Source organism: Pyxicephalus adspersus, chromosome 10 (assembly GCF_032062135.1).
Source record: "Pyxicephalus adspersus chromosome 10, UCB_Pads_2.0, whole genome shotgun sequence".
NCBI classification, from domain to species: Eukaryota; Metazoa; Chordata; class Amphibia; order Anura; family Pyxicephalidae; genus Pyxicephalus; species Pyxicephalus adspersus.
Genome location: NC_092867.1, coordinates 24,477,005 through 24,484,741, shown reverse-complemented (window position 1 = coordinate 24,484,741; position 7,737 = coordinate 24,477,005). Strand labels below are relative to the sequence as shown.

The 7,737-nt window shown below is 37.9% G+C and overlaps 1 long non-coding RNA gene across 1 annotated transcript; it reads right to left on the bottom strand.

The window, feature by feature from the left end:
- Positions 1-2,159: 2,159 nt before the first annotated feature.
- On the bottom strand, positions 2,160-6,762 carry LOC140339404 (uncharacterized). The gene is made up of 3 exons (XR_011922436.1): positions 6,641-6,762; positions 4,379-4,712; positions 2,160-2,443 (listed from the first exon to the last, which is right to left on the bottom strand). It is a non-coding gene; the product is annotated as an uncharacterized lncRNA (long non-coding RNA).
- Between the last annotated feature and the right edge of the window lie 975 nt (positions 6,763-7,737).

Below are 7,737 nucleotides of genomic sequence, written 5' to 3'. Positions count from 1 at the left end.
GAAAACTAGTTTTTAGTTTAAGAGATGTGGATGGTGTACGACCAGAACCATTACCTAGGAAAACTAGAGTTCGTGGCTCACGACTCATAAGAGGAATAGACACCAACTTTTCTGAGTTCAAACTTGGTGGTTCTAGAAAGAACATCCAAGAACCTCAGGGGCAGATAAAAGGAGCAAATGCCCAGAGGCGTTGGAGAAAACCAGTTAAAAAATAATTTGGTTTTTATTGTATTCTTAAAAACACAATACATTAGGTATATCAAAAGCTAAAACCTTTTTCTTTTTAGAGTGGTGGGGGTTATTTATAAAGTATTTCAAAATTTGTAGCTGACACTCAGCCATGAATGGAGATTTTCCAATGGTGAGATTTTAATTTCTGTTGCAGCTTTCCACAGCTGGGCATTGCCCTCACTTTGCTTGGGATTTACTTTTCTCTTGTGAAGGGAACGGTGAAAGTGTGAAGGAAACAGATAACCCCCCCCCCCCCCCAACAGGGGAAAAAAACCCTTACAGAGGGGTTTAACTTTTTCTCATTCAATTTAAAATAGAAAAGGTTTTGGCTTTACATTTTATACAGTTTCAGGGCTTAGTGTATAGTATATACTAAAACAAGTCACCTGGCTTAAACAAGGCAACTCATCCAACTACTTTACCCTTGTTTTTTATGATCTTTTCATCTTCAATTCCATGGCCATTCAATAAATGTACTTCAGCTCTCTACTTTCTTCAATATCCTTTCACTTAGAATTGACAATAAAGCTTCAGCATTATATTGGGTGCTTGTCTTGCATAACCTGCTTTTCTTGCAATATGAAAGGTGGTAGCATGTGCAATCACTGATTTTAAATAAATTATAGAACACTCTGCCTCTGTATATAAGGTATGTATTTATTTGGACAGCACATTTCAAGTTATATTAATTTTACAAGAAAATGCTCTTGGTTTTTTGTCAGACAAAAATGATCATCAATTTCATCCCCCTCCCCTTTTCTGCAAACCTATATAATTACAAAGGGACCCACATCCTGTTGGTGCTCAAATTTATGTTTACTCTTAAATATATTAGCATTAATCATAGGTTGTGGGGGGTAAGAAGTGCAGGAAGATGTGCAACCTTTGTAATGTGTCAAAACCAAAAGAAGCATTAAAGTTAGAGCTATCAAACCATATATCGAAAATATATGTAAAAAAAAGGTTTGTGTGCAGAAAGTATCTACACCCTAATATTTATTATCAGTTTCGTATAATACACTGCACAGTGGCACCAAGATTAGTAGTAGCAGACAGCAAAGTGATTTGGTCCAGGGGTCCCCAACCCCCGGTACACTGTTGGGCCATGGACATCTAAAGCTGGGCCTCAAGAGCAGCGGTGGCCCTCGGCTCTGGACTGCGCACCCCCTAGTGGGGTCAGGAGAAGGATGAACCAGCCAGAAACGCGGATCATGTCTCCTCTACAGATTGCAGGCTTAGGGTAGTAGGAGGGTTGTGTCTCTGGCCAGGTCTTAGCCTGTGATGGGAGAGTGGGTGGATTCTAGCATTATGACATCACTCAGGGGAAGTTTCTTCCCTTTTGAATGGCAGGACTCTGGACTGGTCTGCAAGCTCCAAAAGGTTGGGGACCACTGATTTAGTCCATCCTCTTATCGTCCAGTCGAAACCTGTAGGGGAAAATGTGATTCAGTTCTATTTCCCCCAACTGTAAGAGAAAAGTTAGGGTCACCAGTCTATTATTTAGAGCTGTGTGTATGGAGAAAGTCTAAACAAAAATGTTCAGTCCTTTAGGAGATAGAAGCTCCCATGTTTTTCAACTACATTCTTGGCGTTCATAATGTCTGATTTCCTAATGGTAAATCAGCAATTCCGACAAGACAACTACAACCTAAGAATCCACTTTGCCTTATATCTAGATCTTAACTTCACAGATAAGACCTAATAATGTTGCGATTAAAGTAGGCACCTCCAAACAAGGTGTTTTCAGTCATGCGTGATCTCCACGGTCATCTCTGGGGGGAAGGGGGGATAAATAGATCACATGCCAAGCACATAACTCCACAGAACTCCTCTGTAGGTAATACAATCCTTTCCATAGGAACTTGCTGTCATACTAATCAGTTGTATGCAATTCAGGAACCCATTAAAATTCACTTAACTAAGTTAACCAAGATGTTAAAATAGAGAATTTATTAAAAAACATGAATATAATTTCCTTCAAACATAAAACAAATAAAAAGTTTAGTTACAATAAAAAGAATATACAATTTAAGTCCTCAAGCCCGCTGTGAGCAGATTTGTGGTTCACAGAAGTTGCCAGGAAAATTCCATCAGGTCACCCCAAAGTTTAGTGCACAGCATTCCATCTAATCTGGAAGTGACATTAACAGTAGTGGTAAATCCAGGTAGTTCAAGAGGTAATGGAAAAACGAATAAGTTAAGAGATTATGATCTGAAATAAAGAAAAGAAAATTAGAACTGTAGTGCTTTCAAATTTCTCAACATTTCCTTACCATAATCTACACCTTCCAATGTTGCAACATCTTAAAACTTCCTGCTGTTCACTTTACATACCATCTTGAGCACTTTGGCCACACGTCAATAGTGAGGAAGGAATGTGCACCAGTAGGTAGGCGTGTGCCAGCTTTGCCCACCTGCTTTTTCAGATATCCCAGAGAAAAGTGTGCAGAAATATAGGGACAACCTTCTCCCAATATGTGAATTATAAATCAGTAACCACTTGGCTCAGAGTACTTCTGGGTTCAAAACTGGCCAAACCAGATAAACCTCAGGTTCTGTCTTTAATGTGCTTGGGTTTAGGACAGGCAGCCATATTTACAGTGCTAAAAGTCCTTTTGAAATTTCAATAAATACAACCCATCAACATCATAGCAGACACAAAAGGATATATATTTTCCAAAATTATCTCTAAGGTTTTTTCCAATTTAAAAGATTTAGTAGCCAAGTGGCATTATTTTACCATATAAAAACATTAATACACAATTCTCAGCAAACCAACCAGCCATGCAGCCAACCAGGACTTTTAAGAGATCAGAGTGAGGTTTTTAATTCATAGACTGTAGTAAAAGGGCCAAAAAACAATTATCTCCATTGTTGCTCTGGGGATTTGTCATTAGCAAAGTACCTAATGCCATCTGGTGATTTTTAAAGTGACCATCTACTTGTAAACATGCCAGCACCTAATACCTATCATTCAAAAGAATAATTGGTCTTTATAAACTGGGTAATCTAAAAACTGTGATTTTAGAACAGTTCTTCTATCCCCAACTAGATGAAGCAGTAGTTTGGGGAGATGAGGCCAGTTATCACTTTGTCCATTTACAGCTAATTACGAAATATATAAAACACAACACTAAGGTATAGACGTAAGAAGCCTTGACGGAGAAATAGATTTGAAAATGTGAACTATTTTTGCCATCTTGTGGAAAGATTTTAAAATGCAGTTATGTTTAAAGTATGTAGCCCATTAAATTTCAAATACAGTAGTGGTTGTCCTTGACAAGTTTTTTTTCTGGAAAGAGTTAAATTGATTGTTATGGGCAACAATTTTTTACACTTATATAATCCCTCCACCATGAAAAATGCTTTAATTTACATGACCAAGTCTGGTGTTGGATAACCAATGTATGTTGTGATTTAGGATCACAGATTAGCCTGGGTTGATGCACATTACCAGGGCATCAATCAGTTTGCAGATTGACACATTTCAAGTGTCAGTGCCAGTTGGCGCTGTGGTTACATGGGTTGTGCATTTCTCTCAGGGATGAGAATAATAGTGTCCATCATTTTAAAAAATAAATTTGTATACCTAGAACCAACCTGGTTACATAGTCTGACACAGCTTGTCCTAGACTTTCATCTGATATATTTAGAACTTTGTAAATAGTGGCATAAGTAGTTAACTGGTAAAAAAAAGTGCATATATAAGATTATAGTTATAGCTTCATGGAGGTCAGCACAATCCATGGAACAGTGTTCTCAGCTTTTTTTTTTTTACATTGAACCTTGAAATAACTTTCAGGTCTTCAGGGAACACCTACTGTATTAACACCTCAAAGTACATTAGTGTTGTGGTCAGAAGTAAGAATGCCTCATATTGTTGGCCATTGGGAAGGATGTCACCAATGGATTTTCGTCCAATAATGGCCCAATGAGAGGCTCAAACTGTCCATTGCTTAAGAACTTGGAGTTCCACAGTACCCTGGTTGTGAAACACTGGTTAGAACCTCAAAGGTTATTAAAATGTATTAAGCACTTGCAGTCCTTTATGACACCTTAAACATCTAATAACACGTACACCACAGGCCATACATTGTGCAGTGTATGGTCATTTTTCCCCCAAGTGCCATCTTTGTAATATTCTTACCTGTCAATAGAATATACATGGATAACCTAATTTAACTTTAGGAGTTCAGCATCCCAGGTTGATACCAGTTTCTTTAACTTGCTGGATAATGCAAAATCTATAAAACGTTTGATGTGAAGCAGCTTAATTTTTCCTTCTTCCATCTTTCTTGATATCAAATTAACAAAGTTGATAGCTGAGGAAAGCTGGTTATCGGTCAATTTAGTACTTCCCAACAAATGAGCAATTCTTCTTTGAACCTCATGGAAATCTTTTTGGGTCTGAGAATCCATCAACTTTATAGCAGATTCTTCAACATCTTTAATGGCCCTAAGAAGTTCTTGGTTTTGCGTAACTGAAGAAAACAAGGTTAAAAATTATGAAGCACTATAAGGCAAAAGCAATAAAAAAAACCCAAAAACTTAATAAGTGAAATTATTTTCTCTGTGTAGCCCATGACCTGTAGCAAGAAATGAGACCTGACAAGGTGGAGTGTGTAAAGTTCATTTCAGACCTGCAGCTGACCGCCATGCTCCACCACAAGCTAGAGCTGCGTACACACTTCCAATTTTTATCGTTGGTAAACGGACGAACGATCCTGCACGATATCTGCGAACGATCGTATGGCACCGATCCTGTACCTACAGATAACGACACGATCGTTCAAAGATATTGTGCACACGATAGATGCGATCGTTTGAACGATACAGAAGTGCCGTGCACCACAGGAAGTGAGCGAATGTTCGTTCACCGCGCATGCTCAGACCATGGACGATCACTGAACGACCGTACACACGATAGATGGTCAACAATCGTCGTCCAATCCGATCCGCCGGTCCGGTTGTTCATTTCCAACGACTATCCTCGTTCGTCGGCGTCGTTGGTTACTTTTTTTACAAACGATTTTTGGCCAATCGGTCGTTCATTTCCAACGATAAAAATTGGAAGTGTGTACGCAGCTTAAGCCGCACGCCCAACTGATCTATACAGGAGCAGCTGGAAGCCACTTTGTGCAGGTGGTTGCTGCAAATTGTGGCCACAGTTGCAATGTTACTTCTGGCCAGCCGCTTCCATTGACATGAATGAAGTGGCCTTCAGTGGAAGCTCACACCCATTAGAATATAGTTGAAAGTGGTTACAGCCACTGCTGGAGAACCAACATGGCTCAGAATTTGTTTTTATCTATCACATTTATGAAAACATTGATCAACAAACCATGACCCCACTCAACCACATAGCACAGAATCAGTGCCTATGAACAGATAACAATTACAAACCAAATGCGGGGCAGAAGTGGAGGTTTTCAACCACAAATCTGCATTCAAGAAATCTATTGCAATAATGCATGCTTCTCATTGTGAATTGCTCCCTTACTACCACACCAGCAACACAAGGCACTGCAGTATGAGGTGTTGCAAAAAAATAGTGCATGCATTTTTTCTGCTGCATTTGTAAGCCAGCCTAAAAAAATATAGACCTCTGAACGTGCATTGAATAAACAACTTTTTGTACCTGCTGCAGGTCAGTGACCCACCAATTATAGAGGACATGTGAATCTTACATTGTGACATGTTATAAACACAAATAAAACCCTAATAGAACTATATTTCTCCAACTGACAAGCAAAGGAAAGAAGCATTTGTCATAGCCATGATTTCCAAAACAGTAAATGCAAGTTCAACCAAAAATTATCACAGGTGAATCACTTATATAAACATATACACTTGCAGTGAACATTTGGCTAGTGCCAGATTGACTACTTTAAAAACGTCTTACGTTGTGTAGCTTTTTTTTTTTTTAATTAACCTTTGTTTGATATAACAATGCTGGTGGGGCAAGATCACATGAAAATCTTCACTGGTTCTGGTTGAGTTGTTAAAGTTTTGAATTTACAAGCTCTGGGCAAAGTATTAGAGATGTAGTCAGCATTATTTTTGGAGGAATAAACTTGCATTCACACACCACATCTTTTTCAGCCAACCTCTAATTCCAGATATGTCAATCCATACCAAATATTATAAACTGAGAATTCTTTAATAGCAACACTCCCATACAACAGTAACCTGCCAGTAAATTTTGATAAAGCAGTATGTTCTGCACCATTATATCCACTTTAGGACTGTGATTTTGACCATATATAACTCTTCACTTTTTTACAGGTCAAAATCATGAAAAAACAAAAGTCAGAATCTCTGGAAAGGTTTTAAAAAAACAAAATACATTTATACATGCTGTACCAAATAGCAGACAGGAATAAAGTAGCCTATCATTTTCATCACTTACCACTATCTGCAGCTAAGACTACAATCAGGAAACAAGACAATAATAAAATAATTTTCACCATTCTGCCACAGCTACTGAAACCTTACAGCCAGGAGAACCAAACTGTCAGCTTTTTACTTCCTCCACAACCTGATTTATTAACCTGATCCCACTAACTAAGCTGCAGCACCTGACGATACAAGTGGGCTTTAACCCTTGACAGCAATGCATAGCAAATGTTTTCACTGATATAACATAAATAATGCACTGGACATATTTATTACGTCAATGGAGAATGCAAAGTCTTTGTACAAGGTATATTAACATATCTACACCAAACAGTTAGTAAATATGTTCACAAACCTAGCTGACATAAAATAAATATGAATGGCTGTTAGTAGTTGCTACACTTTTCACCATTTTTGATTAAGCACCAATGCCTTATCAAGGTATTAGACGGAAACATTCCCAGTGTTAACCAAATTAGTTTCTGATAGTACAGAAATGAAAATAATATTGTTTTTGACCATTAAAAAAACTGAAGATAGATAATCAAATGTAATCCTATGCAGAGAATTTCATTTGCAAGTAAAAGTTTGAACTTAAAATAACTATAGTGTTGGTGTGTATAAGCTGCTGTAGACTTGGGAAACTACTAATTGCATAGAAAGAGATTTAAACAAGTTTAGATTTTAGTTTAGTTTTCCTTTAGAGCCTATACTAGTGCAGTCAATACATGCACAATAATGTGTGTTGCATTGGTGCAGTGAGAAGGTATGTTGGTGTAACATTCATGGACGGCACTGCATTGCATCAATGGATATGACAAGTATTATGGAAAAGTTGCTGCAGTGCAATAGTGCAATTGGGCAATTCATTTCAGTGTGTGCTTGATCTGGGAACCGCACTGTTTTTTAAAGATTGGTTTTTAAGATTTGTGTAATCAAAATGCAGCAATCCACTTTCACTAAAAAATTTTCTGGGATTTGCCTTTTGTACCCAGCATACTTTTGCATCACTTAAATTAGGAAAAATCCTACATTCACTGCACCGACCGTTCCCATAGTTAAACCAAACATTTGGCTATTTTTTACCTGCTGGTCAACAGGCCTAGTACT